This window comes from Protopterus annectens, chromosome 7.part1 (assembly GCF_019279795.1).
Source record: "Protopterus annectens isolate FY-2018-M chromosome 7.part1, PAN1.0, whole genome shotgun sequence".
NCBI classification, from domain to species: domain Eukaryota; kingdom Metazoa; phylum Chordata; order Ceratodontiformes; family Protopteridae; genus Protopterus; species Protopterus annectens.
The window spans coordinates 279,677,799-279,703,705 of NC_056740.1; positions in this window are offsets into that span (position 1 = coordinate 279,677,799).

Consider the following 25,907-nt stretch of genomic DNA (forward strand, 5'->3'; position numbering starts at 1 on the left):
GTGAAAAACCTTCCTGCATGATGAATAAGTCATTTGGAGATTCAGTGATTGCTCCTAGTTTGCAGTCATCTGCAAACTTAGTCAGCCAGAGCCCTTTCAAAGTCACAGTAAAAGTAAAATTTATTGTCAATTCAATTTACACAAGTATGAAGAGAGTGAAATTATGTTTCTTCGAGCTCAATGTGCATACAAAACCTAGACTACATTTAACATGACAATAATACACAAAATTCTATAGACACTGATGACAAACACAACAATAATAAATACTTTCATTATTGCACTGATTTAACAGATTGTCACTCATTACTAGGTTACTGTCACTCGTCTGGTCAGGAAAAAACAAACGAGTATTCATGGGTTCAGTTCAAGCATCTTTATTACACACAAACGCATCAGAAATTTGGCTTTGTAACTTAAACTTAAATAAACTTATAAACAGACTGACTACCACACTCATACATGTTAACATTATGGCTGTTCTCTCAAAATGGCACTGTTGCTTGCACATGCTCACTATTTATATGCATGTGCTACATCTGGAAATGCTTCTTAAAGGTATATACACATGCTCTGATCTACATCCTCCCTCTTTGAGAAATGATTCATATACAAAATGATAGTATTCAATGACATGCAATTTACAGAAATTATCTTTTGACATGCAGTTACCATCATCATCTTCTTTCGGCTTTTCACGATATGGATCGCCACAGTGGATCATCTGTTTCCATTTCTTCCTGTCCTCTGCATCTTGCTCTGTCACACCAGCCACCTGCATGTCCTCTCTCACCACATCCATAAACCTTATCTTAGGCCTACCTCTTTTCCTGTTACCTGGTAGCTTCATCCTTAGCATCTTTTTCCCAATATACTCAGCATCTCTCCTCAGCACATGTCCAAACCAATGTAATATTGCCTCTCTGGCTTTGTCTCCAAACCTTCCAACCTGGGCTGACCCTCTAATATACTTATTCCTAATCCTGTCCACCCTCGTCACACCCAGTGCAAATCTTTACATCTTTAACTCTGCCACATCGAGCTCAAACTCCTGCCTTTTTGTCAATGCCACTGTCTCCAACCCATATAACATAGCTGTTCTCACTACCCTCTTGTAGACCTTCCCTTTCACTCTTACTGGAACTCGTCTGTCACAAATCACTCCTGACACTCTTCTCCATCCACTCCATCCTGCCTGTACTCTCTTCTTCACCTCTCTTCCACACTCACCATTACTGTGAACTATTGATCCCAAGTATTTAAACTCATCCACCTTTGCCACCTCTACTCCTTGCATCCTCACCATTTCTTTATCCTCCCTCTCATTCACACAGATATATTCTGCCTTAGTCCTGCTGACCTTCATTCCTCTTCTGTCTAGAGCATATCTCCATCTCTCCAGGGTTGTCTCCACCTGTTTCCTACTCTCACTACAGATCACAATGTCATCTGCAAACATCATAGTCCACGGGGACTCCTGTCTGATCTCGTCTGTCAACCTGTCCATCACCATTGCAAATAAGAAAGGGTTCAGAGCTGATCCTTCATGTAATCCACCTTAAATGCATCTGTCACTCCCATCGCAGACCTCACCGCTGTCACACTACCCTTGTACATATCCTGTACCACTCTTACATACTTCTCTGACACTCCTGACTTCCTCATACAATACCACAACTCCTCTCTAGGCACCCTGTCATATGCTTTCTCTAAGTCTACAAAAACATAATGCAACTCCTTCTGACCTTCTCTGTACTTTTCCATCAACACTTTCAGAACAAACATCTCATCTGTAGTGCTCTTTCCTGGGATGAAACCATACTGCTGATCACTAATCATCACGTCCCATCTTAACCTAGCTTCCACTACTCTTTCCCATAACTTCATGCTGTGACTAATCAATTCAATCCCTCTGTAGTTACTACAGCTCTTCACATCACCCTTATTCTTAAAAATCGGTACCAAAACACTTCTTCTCCATTCCTCAGGCATCCTCTCACTTTCCAAGATTTCTTTAAACAATCTGGTTAAAAACTCCACTGTCATTTCACCTAAACACCTCTATGCTTCCACAGGTATGTCATCTGGACAAACAGCCTTTCCATTCTTCATCCTCTTCATAGCTATCCTTACTTCCTCCTTGCTAATCCATTGTACTTCATGATTCACTATCCCCACATCATCCAACCTTCTCTCCCTCTCATTCTCTTCATTCATCAACCCCTCAAAGTACTCTTTCCATCTGCTCAACACACTCTCCTCGCTTGTGAGTATGTTTCCCTCATTATCCTTTATCACCTTTGCCTGCTGCACATCTTTCCTAACCCGGTCCCTCTGTCTAGCCAATCGGTACATGTCTTTTTCTCCCTCCTTAGTGTCCAGCCTTTCATACAACTCTTCATATGCCTTATCCTTAGCCTTCGCCACCTCCCTCATTGCCATGCACCTCATCTATTTATACTCCTGTCTACTTTCTTCATCTCTCTGACAATCCCACTTCTTCTTTGCCAACCTCTTTCTCTGTATTCTCTCCTGTACTTCCTCATTCCACCACCATGTCTCCTTGTCATCCTTCCTCTGTTCAGATATCATACCAAGCACCTTTCTAGCCGTCTCCCTTACTAGCTCTGCTGTAGTTATCCAGCTATTTGGTAACTCTTCACTGCCAACCAGTGCCTGTTTTATCTCATCCCTGAACTCCTCCTCACAATTACCCTTTTTCAATTGCCACCATTTGATCCTTGGTGCTGCCCTCACACTCCTCCTCCTCTTCTTGATCACCAACGTCATCCTACAAACCACCATCCTATGCTGCCTAACTACACTTTCCCCGGTCACCACTTTACAGTCTCCAATCTCCTTCAAACTGGCCCTCCTACATAAGATTTAATCAACCTGTGTGCATCTTCCTCCACTCTTGTATGTCACCCTATGCTCCTCCCTCTTGTTAAAATACATATTCACCACAGCCATGTCCATCCTTTTCACAAAAATCCACTACCATCTGACCTTCTGCATTCCTTTGTTAACACCATACCTACCCATCACTTCCTCACCCCCTCTGTTCCCTTCACCAACATGCCCATTGAAATCTGCTCCAATCACCACTCTCTCACCCTTGGGTACAGTCATCACCACTTCATCCAACTCACTCCAAAATTTTTCTTTCTCATCCATCGCACACCCAACTTGTGGAGCATATGCACTAACGACATTCATCATTACATCATCAATTTCCAGCTTCATAAACATCACTCTATCTGACACTCTTTTCACCTCCAAAACACTCTTAGCATACTGTTCCTTCAGGATAACTCCTCCGCCATTTCTCCTCCCATACACACCATGATAAAACAATTTGAACCCACCACCAATACATCTAGCCTTACTCCCCTTCCATCTAGTCTCTTGCACACACAATATACCAACCTTCCTTCTGTCCATCATATCAGCTAGCTCTCTCCCTGTACCAGTCATACTGCCAACATTCAAAATTCCGACCCTCCCTACCACAGTCCTAGCCTTTCTCCTCTCTTCCTGCCTTCGGCCATGCCTTCTGCCTCTTATCCTCCTTCGGCCAACAGTAGCCCAATTTCCGCCAGCACCCTGTTGGCTAACAGTACATGGAATTACACAAAATCAGACACATATAAAACAATTATGTATAGGTTGCTGTGTATTTTACACTAGAACTAGAAATATGACCTGACAGTGTAACATAAAAGCCAGAATTGGATCTAGCAATGGGGGCTGTCTTCAAGGAATGTTCAACTTGGGGACAACTGGACATCATCAGGAATGGGAATGGATAATGTGACATGTTCAGTACAAACATTGTCAGGGTTGCTCTGAGATCTAGAGTCTGTATCACAGATACAATGCTGTGATATCATTTCTGACACAGGAAGAAAAGGTCTGTGGTTTCTCCTGTACTCTATACCTTCACATTCACTAAGTAGGATCTTGGCTCAGTATATATACTTCTCACTTGACCAATTCGATCAGAACCTTTCATCATTTGCATCCTCACTGTCTCTCCTTTTAACGGACAACGAAATCTGCTCTTTTTATCATAGCTGGACTTTTGAGAATGCTTTTAAAAAGTTGGGCTTTGACTGCTCTGTTGTTTTTAGCATTAGGCACCAACAAACTAGAACTGATAGGCAAGGTTGTTCTGGTTTGCCTAGACAGAGGTCTCTGAGCAGGTGAGCTAAGTTGGTTGTCACAGGGTATATTTCTGAGACTGAGTAAATTCAAGAAGATATCGGTATTGATTCAAAGATGGCTGCCATTCTGTGAACATTGCATATCTACAGCTCTTCATTTATCCTGAGGAAAAATCAACCCTGAAGTTATACTACGAGTTTTATAACAATAATTTTCGGCTAAAATTAATCTACTACATTCAATTATCGCTTGAGAGGTGCATGGCCTTAGAGAAATTGAAGAATTTAACAGGATTAGAACTGATTGTTTGACTGACTCTGAAGAGAGTGTTAAACAAAGGATTTGTCTGATCAACAAACTTGGTTTACTTACTATTAAACTACAGTAAGTGCTGTTCTGCTTTATAATGTCAAAAGAAGATAAAACCATGGACATAACAACAACAAAAACCAAACTGTCAGAACTTCAATCACCAGAAAAAGATTTAACTTCGAAAAGACAGAAGGTGACAAAACAGCAGGAACTTTTAAAATCTGGAATTAAAAATAAACCGGACCAACTAGCAAATATGGAAGATATTAAAACAGCTTTGTTGCCCATCCAAGAAGCTTTGAAAGAGCTAGCTAATCAGGTACAATCTTTTGGTATTACTTGTACTCAAATTCTTGAGAGAATGGATAGATCTGAAGCAATATCTGAGAATGAAGACAAAATAACAATGCTTGCTAAAAAAAACTGATATTCATGATCTGGATATTCATTCTATGCAAGCTAAAATTGTGGACTTAGAGGCTAGATCCAGGAGAAATAATATAATTATCAGAGGGATACCGGAAATAATCCAATACAATGATTTAATTCCATCCATTATTCAAATATTTACTACGTTGTTCAATGACTCTGACATGGCTAAACAAATAATAATAGAGAGAGCTCATAGAGCTTTGAGAGAATCACATGCTTCAAATATACCAAGACCAGTGTATGTAAAAATACTTAACTATCAAGATGTGAATAAAATAATTCTAACTGTAAAAAAGAATGGAGGTTTTATCATGTGGAACAATAATAAAGTTTCCATGGCTCAGGATTTGCCACTGCAAATAAGACAAGCTAGACAAGCTTTGTCTGCTTACTGTAAGTTTCTCATTGAAAAACAGATTAAATTCCAAATGAAATACCCTAACACTTTAACTTTTACAGTCGATGGTTCCAAATATTCGGTTTCTACAAAAAAAGAAGCAAAATCTACCTTTCTGAGAATTTTTAAGTCTCTGCCTGCTTCAGAATCTTAACATGGCTCTCCGATCCAGTTATCACAACATCTGAGGTTGGATTCCTTTTTTGCTGCAACTTGAGGCTTCATAATCCTTTGTTTGAGTTTTTTTTGTTCTCCAGGCCTCTTGGTCATCAGATAAGGGTTCGTTTTATAGCTCCTGATCGTTTGTGAAGCATTTCTGATGCTTTATGGCTTTCACAAGCTGTTTCTTCCCACGATCAAACAGGAAATGCTTCTGCTGCTCCTGAGGGTTCATTTTTGCTGTGGCGCATCCGGATGTCCGTTTGGTTAATGGTTCCCCCATCGCGAAGCTGAAGGCAGATTTTCCAGGCTTGGAAAATGGAAATCTTTGTGAAAAGAAGAAAATAAAAAGTAAATCAGACTATAATATTAAAAGTTTGAGACTTTTAAAGTAATTAGATTGTTTTCTATGGTTATAATGTATCCTGAACTCGTGCAGGTATGTAAAAATAAAAAAAAATAAAAAAAAAAAAAAAGGGAAAAAATACGAGGTAAATATATATATAAATATTTGATGGTGTTTGTTTTGGTCTGTTGAGATGGTACACACTTTGTATAACATATATCCTTCAAAGTACAATGTTTAGGTAAATGTGAACAGATATAGTTACTGATATGCTAGTGGTAAATACTGATTGTCATGTAAAATGAAACATATATAGTATATAAAGTTAATACAGACCAGAGTATTTTAGTATAATATAAGTTACAATTGGTCTTGTATACTAATATGCCTCTATTAACTGGTGAGGTGGTCTAATGGTGGGGTATCTAGCAGATGCTATTGGGTACAACACTGTTAGACTTCCTTTATTAGGAGGGGATTCAAGGCATTAATATACATAAGTCTGTTAAGTATATATTTTGGTTTATTGATTTTAACATAGGCATGGTTTATATAAAAGTAGTTATTACACTGTGGCTACTGTATGACATGTTGGAGATATTACTTATTTAATACTATATGATATAACCATCTTAGCCATTAAAATAAAGTTCAAGCTCTCTTTTTATTCATTTTATTTACCGATATTAAAGGTCTCAGATAAAGTTGGTCTATATAAACAATGTATGATTTACATACAATGCCCAAGTGGTCAGTTACTCAATTTTTCTGTGGTTTTCTCTTAAGTGACAGTACATTTTGTGAATTATCTATAAGTTAATAATTGTATTATTCAACACTGGTAGTGTCTCATTTTTGAAGATTAATAACCTTTTAGTTATACTCTTTGGAATTATTCTATTGAGACACAACTGTTTATTAACACTAAGTAAACATTTGAGATTATTGGAGAGGGAAATTATTAATTTTAGGTATAATTAGGACTTTTCTACTTGATATTTTTTAACAAATAGATTGATCAAGAGTTGTAGATGTTTAGCAGTGGTTTTTAGGGAATGTTTTGGTTAGACTTTGTAGATTTACTTGTACCAGTTATAGGTTTTTTGCATGTTATAGATATTATATACTTTAAGGTAAAGAATGAATATTTAGAAGAGTCATTTAATCGGGAAATTTTTACTCATGCAAACAACCTATGTATGTCCTGGTCCAGGGGTATAGTGGTTAGGCACTGGTGTGGGACGGGATTTCTAGAATGCTTCAAAACAATACAGATTTTGCAAACATATTTGATTTTATTACAGTTTTTCAAAATTAATGTACACTTTAACAAATTAAGGTTTTTAGTATGTGGATAATAGATTCATGGAACACAAAAGGACTCCAGAACATGAAGAAGAGGACATTATTTCTTCATTTATTTTTGCAGGCTAAGGCTTATTTTATTTTACTTCAAGAAACTCACTTGACCAATGACCAATGGGCAGTTATTAAGGGCAAGAAATGGATTAGAGAGGTAGCAGCCTCAGAAGGGAAAACTAATAGTGCGGGTGTAGCTATAATTATAAAAAATCAGTATCAAGGTAATATTTTAGACTCCAAAATAGACAAAGAGGGAAGATGGTGTTATGTTATTCTGTCATCCACCCCTTTTGATAAACCTGTTTTACTTCTTAATATATACGCACCATGTACTAATCAGCAGCTTTTTATAGCATCACTTTACCCTATTCTGAATCAATATAACAATTGTTATATAATCATAGGAGGTGATTGGAATACGTATCAAGATCCTAAAATGGATAAATCAAGCTCATATAGGTCTTACAATAATCAAGCAGTAATAGCTTTAAGTGAACTTAAAGCTGATTTTAAATTATATGATCCCTTTAAATACGCAAATAATAAATATAACACTAACAACTTTACATTTTACTCAAGTTGTCATAAGATGTAGTCTAGGATAGATTTTTTCTTGATTTCTGAGATATTAATTAATGCTGATCCTTATGTATATATACAAGCTAGATACTTATCGGATCATTCTAAAATAGCATTAAGTTTTAATAAAGACATCAGTAATAGTCTAAGACACAGGGGGTATAATTGGTCTTTAAATCCAAATTTATTAAATAAGGAGGATATCATTCAGGAAATTCAAGCGATTCTTAATCTTCTATTAGTTAATTTCTCTAAACAGCAACATACACCCGATATTGAGTGGGTGACAACCAAAGCACAAGTAAGGGGGATTTTTATTCAAAAAGCTACCTTTTATAAAAAAACACAGGTTAGAGAGATACAAAGATTGGAAACTAAAATTAAGGTATTAGATCAAGATTTAATTAGGGATTATAATAAACAAACTGAAACAGAACTATTAAAATATCAAAAGGAGCTTTTTATGTTACAAAATAGTAGGTTGTCATTTCATGAACATAAATTATTGGTAAAGTATGCTAATCATATTCAAACTCCATCAAAAGCTCTAGCTCGTATTATTAATCAAGTGAAAACACCTTCTCAAATTCCTGAAATACAGTTTAATAATAAAAGATATACAAAATCCGAAGATATTATGAATACCTTTGAATTAATATTTTCTCAAATTTATGGAGATCATCAGGAATTACCTACAAATAAGACTAATAAGGATTTTTTACAAAAAATCATTTTTCTGAAAATAGGTGAAAAATATCAAATAGATTTAATCAAACCAATCTTCTCTGAGGAGATAATAGACACAATTAAAAAGTTGAAATCTCATAAAGCACCAGGACCGGACGGTCTGACTACGGAGTTTTATAAAACCTTTTGTGATAATTTTGGCAAAATACTTTCACATGTATTTAATTATATAATCAATAATAAAGTTAATGATCCTCACTTTCATGCATCTAGAACAATTCTTATACCTAAAGAAAATGCAGACTTTCTAAATCCGGATAATTATAGGCCTATCTCACTTTTAAATATAGATATGAAAATTTTGACCTCTATTTTAGCTAATAGGTTGAGGAAGGGTTTAGATTCAATAATATCTAATGAACAAGCCGGATTTATAAATACCAGACAAACTACCGATAATACTTTAACACTTCATACATTCATTTCTTATGCCAATTATAGGAATTTTAATATGTATGCACTTATAATTGATGCACAAAAAGCTTTTGACAGAGTTAATTTAAAATTTTTGTTTGACATTTTACCATATTTTGATATACCTCAAGATTTTATTTCAACATTACAAAAATTATATGACAACCCTTACACAACTTTATATATTAATAAAATTATTTCCAAAAGAATACAAATCAAAAATGGAACTCGTCAAGGCTGTCCTTTATCTCCTTTTTTATTTAATTTATATTTAGAACCTTTATTCTTACATTTTAAACAAAATACATATTATAATGCACCAATAATCTATGGTACTAAAATATCTATGGCTGCTTTTGCGGATGACCTTAATATTTATTGTATGACACCTATCTCAGATACTAAGAAAATTTTGAAGGCGGTGGAGGAATTTGCAGAGATATCCAACTACAAAATAAATCTTAAAAAAAACAATTTATTTCCTTTAAAAACTCCAAAACCCTTTTCGCTTTTACCATTGGTAGGACATATAAAATCTGAAGAGAAAATAAAATACTTGGGTATTATCTTTTCCACAGATGATAGAGATTTCTATGTTAATAATGTTAAATTAATTTGGGATCATATATTGTCTGATTTAAAAAGATGGAATAATTTAAAGTTACCAACAATGGCAAATGTTTCAATTATTAAAATGAATGTATTCCCCAGAATATTATATATTTTCCGAGCTAGTCAAGTGTTAATTACTAAGAAATTCTTTAAACAGATTCATACGGAATTGGCTAAATTTATATGGGAGCCTAGGAAAACCAGAATATCTTATGATAAATTGATGACTGCGAAGAATAAAGGTGGGTTTGATTTACCTAATTTTGAAGTATATTACTTAATAATAAATTCTAATAGGATTTTAAGAATTGCTAACTTTGACACAGCCAGTGGTAAATGGGTACCAAATTGGTTGGTTCTGAATTATAAGCATGCTGTAAGTTTGGATATTAACCCTAAGGCATTACCCTTTTTAAATAAAGACAATTTTAAATTATATCCTTTAATGGAGCATATTAGATTATACATAACATTGATACAAAACTTTTTTCAGTCATTAAATCTTTTGCAACATATGATGAATTTTCAACCCTTTCACAAGAACCCAAATTTGAAAATCAATAATCAACTGATAAATCTTAAAAAATTCCACTTATAGTTAATTTACCTTTAATTGATATGTACCTTTATCTCTGTTTCTCAATACATGATATTTTAAAGGAGATGAACCTTCCTAAATCTTATTTAATTATACTTAGACAACTAAAGGATCTTTCTATAAGTTTCTTTAGTGATGTTAGAATCAAGGATGAAGATTTAACCATTTGTTCTAATTTATGGCAAACTCTTATACAAGATTCCAAATATATAACCTCTACATATAAATTGGTAAAAGACTTAAAATATCAAAATCAAATACTGTTATCAAAATACTGGAGGGAAAAAATACCATTGATAGAAGATAATAAAATACTAAAAGCAATTAACTTAACTATAAAATCAATATCTCTTCAGAAGTTATTATTTACCCAATTGATGATTCTTAATAATGCTTATTATACTCGTCTTAGCTTGCATAAATTCAATTCTAAAAATTTGCCTAAATGTCCATACTGTAATGATCAAGTGACTGACCTCTTACACATGTTCTGGAGCTGTAAATGCATATATAAACTTTGGAATTCCCTAAAAATTCAATTACAAAAGATGGGTTATCAACACTCTACACTTTCTTGGGAATTTATGATCCTACATATCCCTCCGAATAATTTGGATAAATCCCAAATAATTATACTTATAAATATTTTCTTGTTAATGAAACTTTATATAGCTACAAATTGGTTGAATCCATCCCAAACTTCATGGGATAACTTTAAAGGTTTAGCGATAAAACATATTTTAGCTCACAAATTATTAATTAAGGATCATAGGAAAAACATAAATAATCCGAAAATATGGGAGAAAATTTTCAATATTCTGTTGGCTTAATGTTCCAAATCCACTTTAACCCCTGGACATATATGTGTATATTTGTGTTCAGCATTAATTATTTAGTATATCGACAAATGATTTTTTTTTTTCCTGTCAGAAGTTCTTATCTTTTTATATTGACCTTGTTTAATTGATGGAAGCATTCATGTATATAGTGTATATATTTTGTAGTATTGTTTTTTATAAGTTTCATTTGGGTTTTGTTTGTTTTCTTGGTTTTCTGTAATATTGTATGATAACTCAGAAAAAATAATAAAGATTGATTATGGAAAAAAAAAAAAGAAGATATCGGTATTGTTACACGTTGACCTTTCCAATAATTGCTTTGCACTCTGTACTACATGCACATTTCTGAAACAATTGACTGGTAAACTGAGAAATGTTGCTAGAAATAACTTTGTGTGGACTACCATAGACTGAGGAATGATGTTTTATCTTAGTAAGAACAGCACTGGATGTTAGGTTAGGTAGCAAATCAATCTCAAACCAGTTCGAATAGGAGTCTACCAACACTAAGTAATGCTGACTGTTTCACTCAAATATGTCATTTGCTACTGTTGACCAAGGTAGTTTAGGAATTTAACTTACCTGAAGTGGCTCTTTTTACAAATGCAGCTTAGTACTGTTGCACACTGAACAAGAAGAAAGTACTTTATCAATGTGGTTGTCTAGAGAAGACCAGAATACTAGTTCTCTCGCCCTTCTTTTCGTAGAAGCAGAAACTGGGTGGGCACAATGCAAAATCTGAATGTGTTCACGTAAGGAAGTAGGAACAAAACTTTTGAACCTTTGAAAATGATACCATCTTCCATCTGCAACTCATCTCTGTATGGAAAGTAAGGTTGTACTTCTGGTGGTACACAGCATTGCTTTGATGGCCATCCTACATTGATGAAGTGGTAGAGCTTTTGTAAAATTGGATCAGTCTTTGTGTGATCTCTCAGCTCATGTCTCATGGTAGAAAAATTAAGTACTTCCATGACATCAAAGTCAAAATGCTCTGCACCAAGCTGTTCTGTGGTATTTTTGAGTGATCTGGGTAAGGTATCAGGCAGATAAGAAGTTTACCCCTCATATAGACCATTTTGAAATTGTACTTTTGCATCTTGAGCATCATTCTTTGTAGTCTTGCTGGAGTGGAATGCATAGGCTTCTTTAAAATAGTGACTAGAGGTTGATGGTCAGTTTCTATCTGGATTGCTAGGCCATAAATATAATCATGGAACTTTGAACTTGCAAACAGAATTGCCAAAAGTTCCTTCTCAATTTGAGCATACTGCACCTCAGTTTGGATACGAGTTCTAGATGCATAGGCAACAGGTCTGCCCTCTTGAAGAATAACTGCTCCAAGACCGAACTTTGAAGAATCACAGAAAAGAACTACTGGTTTGTGGACATCATAGTATCTTAATGTAGGAGGGTTAGCAATTTGCTGTTTGAGGTTATCAAATGCTCTCTGGTGTTGTTCTAACCATGACCATGCAACATTTTTGTGTTTCAGCTCTCTTAAAGATGCTGATAACTCACTAAAGTCAGGGATAAATTTGCCCAAATAGTTAACCATACCAAGAAAACACTGTAAGGCTTGGACACTGTCTAGACTTGGCATCTCAAGAATGGCTCCTTGCTTAGATACAAACCCACACTGAAGGATTCAATCAACACTGTCATATGTAGCCATAAACAGCTATATCACCAACTGAGTAGACCAGTGTATCACATACATGGCATCTCACTATGTTGAAATGTGTGAAGTGGACTATATCTGAGGTCCAGCGATAAGAACCGTACATCAGGGATGTCTACTAGGCCCTTTAATGTCCATTATTTAAGTGTTGTACATCACAGATGGCATACACATCCTGGGTTATCATTGACTCCAACTGTGATATTAGTATAAATAAGACAGCATCAACACATACTAAATATTGCTGCCACAGCTATAATGACAAGAAAACACAGGGGGAATTTGTTAAGCCATGTACACAAACAAATAACCCAAGTAAACCGTAGACATCACACCCTATAATCATACCAATAGGTATGTGACCCATGCTCTGGGGTACATAATGAGTGAAACGTCCACCAGCATGTGGTTACAATGCTGACTACTCCCTTGAATGTAACACAAGTACTGGGTATGTAAAGGATATCCACATCAGAGTTCATAATACCTTCACAGTTCCCAGACTTCATCACACCAATACCTGGGTGCAATGTGCCTTTCTTCATGTCCCTCCCTACACATCTTCCACTGATGTGCAAGTGAAGTGTACCACCTTTGTCACAGTGAGCTGTCACACAGCTTATTGGCCATAACTAGGTATTCTTTTTATGGAATATACATGACTGTCTGATGCTGTGTAATACCATTCAAGTTGTTATACCAGGTACATGTGTGCCACCTGTTCTGCTGATGCACACACTGCATGCATAGGTGTTTCACAACCTTAATGCCATGTATATCATTTGTGACAGTGTGGACTTTGCCATATATATATATATATATATATATATATATATATATATATATATATATATATATATATATATATATATATATATATATATATATATATATATATATATAGCTCTAGGACTGTTGAATGAAAGTTCAACAGTCCGAATCCACTATCACTGAACACATTTTAATGAAAGTGCTTTCACCGAAAAAGTGCTTTCTCTAAAGTGTGTTAAAAAAAAAAAAAAAATCTTTTACGCAGGGGGGTTAAGCCCCCCTGCACCCCCCACCCCCCTATTTTAATATTCTCACTCTGAGATCGCATTAGAATGGGGAAAAGGGAATTTTCGATTATCCGGACCGTGGTATGACCGGCACAACAGGCATACCTATGCAAAAATGCTGCTTCGGTGAAAAGCATTTTCGTGTAACTATGCCCTTCCATTCGTGATTCGGTAAAAAGTGTGTTCGTGCAAGAGTCCTAGACCCATATATATATATATATATATATATATATATATATATATATATATATATATATATATATATATATATATATATATATATATATATATATGGGCTCACTTCATAATCTCGATATCCTGAAATACCGAATTTCAGAATACCGAGATTAGAATACCGAATGCCCAGAATCGCGAAACACCAGAAGCACGAAATTCAAAATACCGAAGTTCGGAGCGTCTGGTGTTGCGGTATATGAATGGATGTAAATGCAAGTAAATTTGTATGAGTGTGTAGATTATGTGCTGTAGTGTATGTTAGTGTGTGTTTTGGTTGTGATGTGTGTGTGCATGGGGCTGTGAAATGTGTGGGTGTGAATTGCCTTTGTGTGTGTGATTGTGCGGTCTCGGAGTTAGAATATTTAAGTAGGTTAGTTTTGTTTGTGTGTGGGAGGCAGTTGTGTGTATGTGAGTGTGTGTATGTAAGTGTCGGGTTCGGAGCTTCTGGTGTTGCGCTGTTTGAATGGATGTAAGTGCAGGTAAATTTCTATGAGTGTGTAGATTATATGCTGTAGTGTATGTTAGTGTGTGTTTTGGTTGTGATGTGTGTGTGCATGGGGCTGTGAAATGTGTGGGTGTGAATTGCCTTTGTGTGTGTGATTGTGCGGTCTCGGAGTTAGAATATTTAAGTAGGTTAGTTTTGTTTGTGTGTGGGAGGCAGTTGTGTGTATGTGAGTGTGTGTATGTAAGTGTCAGGATTTTGAATTTCGTGATTATGGGCAGTCGGTATTGTGGTGTTTTGGCTTTATGATCTCGATATTCTGAAATTCGGTATTTCAGAATTTCAGGATTATAATGTGAGTCCATATATATATATATATATATATATATGTGTGTGTGTGTGTGTGTGTGTGTGTGTGTGTGTGTGTGTGTGTTGATATATATATATATATATATATATATATATATATATATATGCATACCAGTCAGCTAGCCTGTAAATGCTTATACTGTCACATACAGGTATAGCAGTTTCCCTCCTGCCACCTCCAACAGATGTAAGAATGCTGGAACAGTGTGTATGGTTACCCTCATAAAGTGTGACTGCATTATAATAGTTGTTCGTGTGTGTGTTCAGACTCATCTCTTATCACTCTAAATTTAATATGTTACGTCAGAGGCAGGGGATTACTGGTGGTATTATTCTGATGTTGTCCATGATTGTGGTTGGTTCTTGTAATGCTTTCCATGAGCCTTTACATGTGCCCACCTTGCTGGAGACCTCTGCTGAGAGTACAATCATATTCAGGCATATTAGTTTGCACAGCTTCACAATTTGCCCTACCCCAACTGTATGTCAGATCTCTGAGAGATGTCCTCTGCATTATTCCTATAAGGCCTACAGGAAGAATTTGCTCTAAGAGGTTGGGAGGTATGTTTGAGTTATAAAGACATGAGTTAGGAGCAGTTCTTCCCATGCCTCTGCTGAAAATTGGCTCACTACAAGTCAGACTTTTTCGGTAAATAAATAAAAATAAATAAATAAATAAATAAATAAATACGGATGCTTATCTCACACAGACATCCTCCCCATTGTTATGTTACCTTGTGTGACAATTACATAAAACACATTTTCACTGCACAGTCCTTACTGTACCATATAGATATGTGATTGGTGTTGCTGCTACAACCATCTTCCATTGACATTCCCTCATCTGCTGTACATTAGGTTATTTCACTTCTCCTCTTTCCGTGTGCTCATTCCTACTGTTTATCTGTGTGTCCCTATTCAATACATACACTCCCCCTGAGTGTTAATTTTTCATGTTATTCCATGTCCCGTTACAGATCATTTTACACAGTTTCAGTACAGAATGCCAGGAATGGGATATCACAGTACTCTGCACTGTAGATACATTATCCTGTACTGGGTTTAGACCATATACTTTGCATTCATAACTCTCAACTGTCCAGATATTCCCAGGATGTCCGGATGTGTTCCTTATCAAATTTGTGGCTTTCTGCCATATCACAGGGATGATGTCAGGACTGATGTACTTATAATATACTTATGTAAGTATGATGACACTTCTCAACTGTTCTGATATGCAGAATGTCCAGTTTTGTCTCATATTTTTGATCTTTTCCACGTAACATTTTGGTTTTCTGACAAATTATTGGCATGTCATTGCGGATTGATGTCAGAAAATAATGACCTACATTTGAGCTTCAAACTTCATGCCCTTCAGAAAATTCATGTTACTGTAAAACGTATTGTTCTATCAACTTTCAAGGTTTGTAAAAGCAATATTAGAATCTGCCCCTATTTTTGGTCCTTTGTCTCCAATTATTTATGGCTTTGTCCAGATTTTTGCTCTAAGAGGTTGAGAAGTATGCTTGAGTTTCATTCTACCACATTTGCATGTGACATCTATGTCAAATATGTCCATCTTTCTGGTTATTTGTCCCCGCATTATGTTGGCCTTTGTGCAGATGTGTTGAACTAACAGATTGAGAGCTATCTGTGAAGCCCAGTTGATCATTGTGGCATTCTGTGCAAAAACGTGAATCATACGTGTTCCACTTTCAACAGAATTGCTATCTGCATTCGCTTGCATGGTTTCCTGACCAGCAACACTGTTGTCAGCCATGAAACCTTGCTTAAATGTGGTGCATGATATTAATATGCATTGCGCAGTCATACTTGCTGCCACTCACTGCTCATGACCGTGCACACATGTAAACTCCATGTAGGCTTCGTGTGGATTCTACACAGGGTTTATTGAATCCTAGAGAGTATGTATCTTGGATGTTTAGAACTATGAGAACTTTGAATCTACTATAGGTGCTCTTGGGAAATTAGCTCCTGCCTGATCTGCTTGTTACCGTTTGAAATGGCACGTCCCCAGCATCCTACAAGATCCTACTAGACACATACGTGTCCCTCTCAGAATCCTAACTCTTACCCTAAAAATCCCATCCATTCAGTAACTATAACCCCAAACCTAGCTTCTTAACCTTAACCCTAACCCAAAATTCCCTTTCATTCCCAGACTATAATCCCAAACCTCATTCTATAACCCTAACTGTAACTCTAACCTTAAATGTCCACTTCACCTCTTAAACCTAACCACTAAACTAGCGCTCTCTCTCATTTACTCCTGCTGCACTTAACTTGCTCACACTTGAATACCTGCTTGAGTGACAACACACGTGAGCTTCCTGAAAAATGAATGCTCATCTCTAAGACTGTGGTTTGCTGGACTCAAGCAGAGAAGGTACAAACAAGAACTATACATCACAAACCCTTAGGTAATGTTCACTTTTTTGTATATTTGCATAATGTTGACACCTGTGTTTCATTCAAGAAATGAATGTGGTTAGTATCTTCTGAGGTAAATATTTAAATATAAACACTGGTAACCATAGGTTTCATAGTCAGGAATGCCCTAATATTTAGTAAATTTTAAAATCAGAACAAAACTGTGTTCAGCATTGCTTCTATTCAAAGGTATCACAGAGGCCCTAATGATGACTTGTCAACACTTTCTTTCCTTGCTTTTGCTCCTCCAACTACCAAAACACACATTCCATGGAAAACTAACTGCGCATCTCTATCCTGTCCACTTATATTCACATTGTCAATTAAATGTAAACATGTTGCTCAGATATGGTAAAGATTTTGTTGATTTGTTACTGATATAACACATGATCTGATGTTGTCAATTTTTATTCTGTCCTTAACTGATGGAACTGATGGGTTCAGATCCAAGCCCTCGGATCCGACTTGACTGCTGTAAAAGCTTGTGGCAATTTTGAAATCTCAATATTCTTCTTTACCCACAATGTACCAGTCTCTACTACCTCAGATCTCATTTGCTGCCTTAGGTGAAAGATGTGTTTTTTTGTCTCTCAACCATCTGAATAGGTAAGTGACTTGGTTTCCTCTTTTTTTCTTCATACTATTTTCAATTTTGAAACTTTAAAGGCTTTTCCCTTCTTCTCTGTACTGTTGTACTATAGATACTATTGTTAGTATCTCTGTCTCTCCTTTTCTCTTAATAATATGTTTACATACTCGTACTACCTTTGTAGGTAGCTCTATTCCTTTCCATTTCCTTATTAAAAAAATAATAAATAATAAATAGCCTTTCTGCTTTTTAGATTTAGAAACAAACTTCCACTAACGTTAATATTTAAGAGTAGTTTCCCCTGCCTTTTCTCTCAGTGTTTTGTGCTTTAAATTGTGTAAGTTGTTTCTTGCTGTTTTAATTATGTCTGAAAAAGAAAAAGCCCACCGGTTTTAAAAAATATGAGAAGTGTGGTCAGAAAATCCCATTTTCTGACTCACATGCTCTTTGTGTTTTCTGCCTGGGCCAGCTTCACTGGGAATGGTGCTATCTGCCACACTTTTAACCTGAGAGAATTGGCAGGTAGGAAAAATAAGCTTATTTTGAAAGGGCCGTTACCCTCTTCTTTTGGTGAAGCTATTGCTGGAGTGTCTAAAGAAACCTCCAAAAAGTTGACTCACGCTTCTCTGGGCACTTCTTCTGCCTCTTCAAGGTCCTCAGCGAAGTCACTAAAATGAACTTCTTGCGATCCTAAGGTCTTTTTGGATCCTACAAAGAAGCCAGAACTATCAGATCCATCTCCTACCTTGGATTTGAGATTCAGCCTTCCTTGGATCTAACAGTTTCTTCAGACCCAAAGTCTCTGAAGCTAAGAGATTCATCAGATCCCAAAGGCCTCGGGTTGGAAACTGGATATGTTTCCTCTACCCAGGACAAGGTACTTCTCTTCACTAGATCCAGTACCATCAAGAGTACCTTCTCCTTTCTTGGAAAGACTTAAATCCCTATCTGCTGTATCCTCTCACTCTTTCAGACACTTAACCAAGGAAAATTTGGAGAGGGTAGTGAGAAAAATCCTCTCAGCACAGAGCCAGCCAGCCTTCATTTCATGTCCAACCCCATCAAGTCAGGAGGCCCATACATGTACAACACCACCACTGTCCATTCCTCCTCTAACTCCTTTCAAGGTCATGAAGCATGTGGATCCAAATTGTCCAGATCCATCTGCTTGAGATCCAAGGATCCTCATATACTTGGATCCGAGATTCACTCTGAGCTCTTTGGGCCAGTCGGGTCCGGAGACCTCTCTGAGCCAATATTACTCCATCATATCCGAGGTACTGCAGTTGGCTCGGACGGCTTCAGAGCTGTCTCTGCACCTTGGAGCCTTGGCTATGGTTAGTTCAGTTCTGAATTCTGCCTCAGGTGGACTGTCCTCAAAGCAGGGGAGGATGAGGGATCATGGACTTGTTTTCTCATTTCTGGGTTCCTTTCCCTCTCCAGGACAGTTTGCTTTTAGAACTTTGTAGAGACCTCTGTCTGCCCCTCTGACTCAGATGGTATCTGCTCCTTCAGATCCCATATCTTCTCTCCCAGCTCTGCATCTAAAGTCTCAACTATCCACTCCACAAGGGCATCCAGCACCAAAGCCCCAGGCTTCCCATCAGGGTATCCCCTCCTCTTCTGATACCTCCCCAGAATACCCCACTGAGGAGGTCCCTCAGAAGATGACTTGCAAGAGGCAGCATTCAGATTCCTCTGAATGTATCACAGAAGATACATATTTTTTGAGGAAGGCGAAAGGTCCCCATGGTCTCCTCCTGATGATGTCTCATTCAGAGACATCCTTGACATCCTGAAGCAGAGAAGTGGTTGGAAGCCCAGCAACCCCTCTTCAGAGGAATTTGTACTCCTGGAAGTGTTTGGTACCAGCTCATAGACCTGTTGGGTGACTCCACCCACCAGCAAACTCATTGATTTGGTCTCTCAGTGGGCATGGAAGGATTCTGACACCATTGAGCCCATCTCTAAGAGGCCCGATAAAATTATGACTGCCTCAGAGGACAGACATCTTTGGTCTAAAGGTGTGCCTGTTGATGCCATACTCATGGCGGGAGCCACTAAGAAGGAAGTTGGGGAGGAAAGTTCCTCTGTTCATCCCTCCAACAAGGAGTTATGGGCAATGGACAGATTCAGGAAGTGTGTCTATGCTTCAGCGACCCTTGCTGTGAAGTCACGGAACTATTTTGCACATTTCACAAGAATGCAGTGGGATCTGATTAAGGAACTTTCAGATACCCTTTCAGGAACAGTTTCTGAAGAGGTGAAGGCATCCATCACTTCTCAGTTGTTTGTAGACATTGCTGTTCTGAAGTGAGTTCTTTCAAACTTGTCAATGAGGCTCATTTCCAACACAGCAGAAGAAACCTCAATAGCTGCGGGTTCAGGCGTTGCCATTAGGAGACATGCCTAAATGCACTTGTATGAATTTGTGGAGCCATTCGAGTCTTTGTCAATGCTCCTTTTGACTGCATGTCTCTTTTTGGTCCCAAAGTTAAAGACACTTTGTCCAGGTGTGAGAAGGATGTAAAGAACCTTTCTACCACGGACATATGTTTCTCCACCCCTCAAAGATTGTTTTCAAGGAATCATTGAGGAGTTGGTAAAATGTAGTTCAAAAACTCCCAAGGTGCTTTCCAGGACACATGTGAAGTAGGTTCCCCCAGGGGCAGAGGGGGAGACTCTAAGAGTAGATGCTGCTCTCGTGGCAGAGGTGGGCCACAAAACCAAGGGTCCAGAGATTCCTTATTTGGCAAACCTTTTCAGGGCTTCTGAAAAGAAGTCCAATTGTCCCCCTCTGGAGGCAATCAGGGGTCATTGGTCATTTATCCCTTCACTAGTGAGCCTGGCTAGAGATAACAACAGACATTTGGATGCAGAGGATTGTATCCAGAGGTTATATAATACCATTTTCCCTTCCTCCAACCAACTCAAGAAAATTCCCTGACACCCCCCCGAGTCTGAAGGAACAGGCAGCATCCAAGAGGCCGGGGGGCCAAGTAAAATCCAGAACTTACTCAAGGTTCTTTTTAGTGCCAAAAAAAAAGGGGGACTGGAGACCAGCTTTGTATCTTAGCATCTTAGATAAATCAGGCCAAAAGATCAAGTTCCGGATGGCCATGGTTCAGTCCATCTTTCCATTTTTAGAAAAGGATGATTTGATGTACGTGGTCGGTCTTCAGGACACATATTATCATATAAAGATGAACAGATGATCCAGAAGATTCCTATGCTTCTAGCTGGGAGAAGCTCGAGAGTTCAAAGTTGCCACGAGCGTTTGCAGCAGCCAAGTTGGATCTGAGGGCTCATATCCAAACCCATGAGTTTCATCAGATGAGGAAGAATAAAAATGGACAACACAGATGGAACATTATGTAAGTACATAATTTATTTTTATACTCTGATTAGTAAATACACCTCACAGCAAGAGGTTCTCCGGTTCGATCCTCGGCTGGGGTGCCTTCTGTGTGGAGTCTGCATGTCCTCCCTGTGGTCGCGTGGGTTTCCTCTGGGTGCTCCGGTTTCCTCCCACATCCCAAAGACATGCTGCAGGTGGATTGGACACTCTAAAAATTGGCCCCAGGTGTGAGTGCGTGCATGTGTGTGCCTTCTGTGGAAGGTTGGGTGCTGGGCTGGCAACTCAACACTGTAAAACTCCACTGCCAATCATGAGCGGACAGGTGATCCACTGTGGCAACCCCTAACCGGGAAAAGCTGAAAGAAGAAGATTAGTAAATACAGAGTGTCGATTTCTGTATGTTGCAAAGCAGCTGCATCAGTAACTAATTATTAAGAGATTTATTCAGATCTTAGTAACCTTGTTGCAAAGTATTAACTGTGACAACGATACATACAGTTAAACAACAGGTCATGCTACCTATATTTATTAGTCTAAAATTCTGGATGGCACAACAGATAAATAGTTGTCGCCATCACTTATTCCATACACATTTGTATTTGCTGGCATTCAGTCATTAGTACTTCATTATTTCTTTTATCATGGTATGCTACTCCGTCTGGACTGTAAGTAGTTGAAAGCCTACCATTCCATTGTTGACCATACTGAAGTTTCTCATTTTTTACAACAGTTTCTCTATATTTTGATCAATTGAACATTAAAAAGAAATAAACTAAATACATTTGGTTAGATTGTTATTTATTACATTTATAATAAAGTTCAAGTCACAGTTACCTCATTCTGCCTCTGGTTTGTTGTGCAAACTGAGAAGCATTCTCTCCGGTTTGGAAGTCACAAGACTAAAAAAAGAAAAGAAAATGGTTCCTACTCTTAAATGGGTCTTTTCCTCTACTCTTTAAATAGCCTGTCTATTGCCAACCACATATTTGTGTTCCTATACACCACAGGACAGACTACTTCTGTCCCCACTTAATGCATTTTTTGTGAGGGGATTTAGCCATATCTGCTTTCCACAAATGTGTGCTTGGAGATGGAAACTTGCTCTTTGTTAATGATTGATTAGCTTTGATAAAGAGACTGTAGTAAAGATTTTATCAAAGCTTATCAAATTGTGACAATCTCCTTTATAAGAGCTCTCCTAAACTTTGTAAACAGACCACCATCCTAGCTTTACTCTTTATGGTCTCAGCTACGTATAAAATTCTGGAGGTATACTGAGCCCCATCTCTGTTAATTGTCTCAGTACAGTATGTATAAATATAGCTTATTTATAACCATGCTCATCTAACATTTGATTTTTAGGCTTTGAGCTGTTGTTTTGCATGGAGAGAACAGGACTGTACTATTGCCTGTAGTACATACTCTAGCAGGTTTCATTTTCCTCTCTCTTTTATCAATCCACTTGTCATGCTAATGGTTTAGAGTAATCCTTTGAAATGAACTGAGAAAGTAATTACTCTTTCATGAAGAAGTCAGGCCAAATTGCTGAGTATGGAAGTATGGAGGACAGTGTTTTATGGAATCCAGTAGTTTTTTTTTTTTTTTTTTTTTCTTTGCTGATTCTTGTAAATACTCTCCAGTTGCTCTTGGTCTTTTTTCATCACTGTTAGATGGTTAGTTACTTTTGACTATTAATTGCAAGGCGCAGCAGTTAACCTTTGCTGACTACAATGTGCAGTCATCAACGATACTTACCAAAAAGCTGGACAGGATAATAACAGGTAGCATATTTCCGGCCCTGTCATTATCACATTCTTAAGTCTACGGGATCCAACCATTAAATACCAGTAAAGTATTTCTATAATACTGCAGGAAACACTGATACATCATACTTAATAGACTTGAAAAGATTTCTAATGGGTCCTACCTGTTATCCTGTCAGCATCCTTCATGCATTCCAAGATTTCTGCAATACTTTGTATTATTAGTATTATTATTATTATTATTATTAGCTTCTGATTCATGTTAGCTATTAGATTTGTTATGCTGTTTTTTCTCTCTCTTTAGTGGTGTTTTTGTGTTTCAGTGCAGTTACTGAGCTCATCTTTTCCTCTTTACTAAAGCACACCAAAAAAAATGTTTTTTGCCAAACTGGGATATTCAAGAATTATTTGATTTTTGCTGCCATCATGTGGCATCTGTTTGTAACAGCAAAGATATGTAAACCAGGATTCAAAAGCAGCAGAAACCTCACTTCAAAACAACGTCTACTAACTAAATATTTATTTATTCATACTACATTGTGTTTACCAGGTGGGCCACAACCAGCTTCTTTTCTCAATAGTGGGTCACAATGATAAGATATTACTCTAATTCACCAAAAAAGTTAATAGAACAATGGGTTTTGCATTTACTGAACATTAAGATGCATGAAACTCCAATGCCTGGCATTTCTGACTGACTGTAATCCTCAGTAGTTTAACAGAAATCAAATGTTGTTTCAATGGACAGAATAAAAATGCAGCAAAATCAGAGATGCTGTCAAGTACAACCTGATTCATTTGGAAAGTGTACTGCCTAAATTAAACATACTGAGCAGCAGAAGGCAAGTGTAAAGGAGAGTGCAGTGTAGATACTATGGAAATCATATGCATTCAGCATTTATACGTAGCCAAATGCAGATAGTCTTAAGCATTATGCAAAATTAGATAGTCCATACTCGCACTAGTTCTCCCTGGGTCTACAAGTTCTCATAGTGGTACTTGCACAAATTAACTAAACACATTTTAGTTGTTGTCTAAATTACTAGTATCTTGAATAAGGCAGAACATAACAGCAAACAAGTTCCAGAGAGTCAGGACAAAGGAAAAAGAGAAGAAGGTTTTCTATTGGTATATGATTCTAACAAGAACAAACAATAAAAAAATGGAAGCGTATTTGCTCTTAGGATACAGTTGACCTCCTAGTAAGCTCTTCCAAGCAGGAGGGAAGATTCTGTACTGAGGAATTTATGTTCTGTATCTACTTTTACAAAACTTCTAATGGTCATCAATGCACATTCATGGATCTGGATGTGATTCAATAGGTTCCATTAGTATAACAGTAGTAAAGTTGTTATACTGAGACGTAACTTACTTTTTTGAAGCTACTTCTCTAAATTATGTAAACTCCTTTGTAATAATGTTAGATCCTTATCATCTGCAATCATTTGGAAAGTTTTAAATCACCTGCACATTCCATTGTTAGATCGTCTCTAGGTACTCTATTTATATCACTTATAAATAGAAAGAAGAGAAGCGAGAAATATCCCTGAGACAACCAAGAACTTCCTGACCTTTCTCTCTGTGTGGAACCAGGTTTTATCTGTCAGCCTCCTTTAATTAAGCAAGCATTAATTCAGTCTAAATGTGTTACATTTTAGTTCACGACTGCTCAGTTTGCTTAGCAATATGGTGTGTTTAGAACACAGGTAAATACTAGGCTAACTGTCCTTGTGGGCCATTTTAAGCACAGCCAACTTTCCAAAGGTGAGAAATAAACCCTGTACCTTGTGTCTGTGAGGGAAATACTTTTACCATTATGCCAACTCCCAACCCTTTTATTTTATTTATTTATTTATTTAGTTGCAGTTTGTTTACCAGGATAGTCCATTGGGCCACTAGAAGCCCATTTTCAATGGAGTCCTGGGGATAAAAGCTCCAAAACACAATGTTTACAAATTACAAGCATTACAGAAATAGTTACAAAATATGAAGCAATTTAGAATTTTTCAAGTTACAAGTTGAAAAAGTTGGCATTTGGAGGACAATACAATTAAAAGTTTCAAGTTACAAAGTTGAAAAGCTGGCATTTGGAGGAGTAACAATTAATACAATATAATAAAAGTGTTAACACCAAACGTTATGCTTTTTTATAAAGTATTTAATTCCTACAGTTTCTACTAAAAGTAGTAAGACTATGGGACTATAAAACAGGTGTATCAGCTAAAATAAACTAAATGTGAAGTAGGAAGCTATGCAGGATGGGAACAAGAGCATGCTTTTATCAATATAGCTAAAGAGATAGAACAATCACTGGAGCAGTAATACTTGTCCAAGAATCAGTTTCGGTGAAAGAGATCACTGTGGTCAAAGTAAAGCAATGCCCGACTGATGTCTGAGGGTGCAAGGGAAAAAGCCCCTTACATGATGGGTCTGAAGGCCTTGACTCCAAAACAACACACACATCAAAAGCACTTTAATTTAGTTGACTTACATTTTGACTAACTGTCAACCTATCTAGTTAATAAAAGATGAAATTTAAATATTAAAAAATACAGTTTGGTGTTTGCAGTGTACATTGAAAAAATATAGCAAACAGCTTGATGCAAGGAATGTACACTTTGAAGGCTCTAATCTACAGAAAGTGAACATGTAAGGAAACTGCATGTGAACTGAATCACAAAATACTCGCTCTGAAAGGGTAGAGTTTCTATTACAATTTGCAAAGGCCTTCACTGTAATAAAGAAGGTTGGAGACATAAAAGAAGGTGAAATGGGCATTTCCTTCTCTAGTGACTGAAGGGATAAAATGCTAATAGGAGACATATAACATACATGTGAATGCCAGTGGATCTGCACAATGTAAACTTGTCTTCAAAGCCAAGAAAATATGAAGGCTGTGGGTTCTATCCCCAGATCTGATGATGTTAGCTTCTTAAAGGTTCTGATCTGGATGTGATGCATCTCTGAGCTCATTATCATTTAAAAACATGAAAAT